A 1,488-nucleotide genomic window follows, 5' to 3' on the forward strand; every position below is an offset into this window, starting at 1 on the left:
CCCGCAGCAGAAACAGCTGATCAGTCACAACAGGTAAATGTTCCTACATCAGAACTTATTCAATAGATTTGTCTCCGTCCAATGTTTAGTGCATTTATTGAAAAGCCAAAAACCACCTCGATGGAGTGCTTTAGAGTTTTTATTTCTTTAAACCATAGGAAGATGGTTCAAATGTTTCTGTTTCCATCAAGCTCGTCTAATACAACACTTCAAAATATAGATAACAAAAATTGATGGAAACACGTTTTCTGTTTACAGTTTTTTTGGATTGCTTAAGCATGATTTTCAAAACAGGGCCCATGTTTTCAAAACACTACACACAATTAGCACAACACTACAGATCCTTTGCATAATTAAACACTGTTGTAAAAACTATACACTTCTGTTTAAAAACCACACTTTGTTACCATATGAAACACACATGTTTCACATTACTATACTCTGTTTGCATGAGTTACACTCTGCTGTGATAAACCTAAAACACTTTTAGCTCTTCTACTTCCCTATGATTAGAGTTGGCTACCATCAACAAAGTACAAATATAATGTAAATTCACCAAACATTACACAAGACCAATGTTGCAGACTGAAGAAACTCATTTATTTCTCAACACGCCCAAAATGTTGACATGGAGATTCATAATACTGTAACAAAATGTCCCTTTACGTATTGTACTGTAAGTTTACTGTAAAAAACAAAACAAAACCTAGACATTGTCTCTTCGCCTAGCTGGATCTGGCCAGAGAATTTCATCATCATCGCAGGTAATGTTGTCATTAGGAAGTCACCTTGGAAAGAAACGTCTTGAATGGCGAATTCATCCTTGCATTGCCGCTACCTCCATCTGGTCACAGGCCTCCTCCATGGCCTGGATGAGGGGTACCTCAGCCTGGAGACGGAGATCATATACCTTCCACTGCCATGCCGAGAAAGACTTGTCTATAGGGTTGAGAAATGGAGAGTATGGTGGAAGATATAGGACGGTGAAATGTGGATGTTGCTGAAACCAGTTCTGAACCAGAGCAGAGCGGTGGAAAGACACATTGTCCCAGACAACAATGTATTGCATATGATCGATTTGATTTGCTGCTGTCATGTTGTGCAATTGGTCCAAGAATGTAAGTATGAGTGCTGTGTTGTAAGGGCCCATATGGGCATGGCGGTGGAGGACCCCACTCTGTGTAATGGCTGCACAGAGTGTTATATTACCACCATGTTGCCCTGGGACATTGACTATAGCTCTGTGGCCAATGATGTTTCTTCCCCTCCTTCGTGTTCTCGTCGTTCCTGACCCTCAACCCTATGTAGAAAAAAAAAAACAGTAAACAATAGTACAGTAATTTCACAGGAAAAGGTAACAGAAGTGCTGATAGTGCATAGAATACAGTACTGTAAGCAGTTGCTGAAACCGTGTAGATGTTTTTGATATGATGATATTTTTACCTATTTTCCAGTCGAAATGTTCTTATCACATTTGCCACTGTGTAT

The sequence above is a fragment of the Cyprinodon variegatus genome, unplaced genomic scaffold, assembly GCF_000732505.1.
Source record: "Cyprinodon variegatus isolate N-32 unplaced genomic scaffold, C_variegatus-1.0 Scaffold1674, whole genome shotgun sequence".
Lineage (NCBI taxonomy): Eukaryota > Metazoa > Chordata > Actinopteri > Cyprinodontiformes > Cyprinodontidae > Cyprinodon > Cyprinodon variegatus.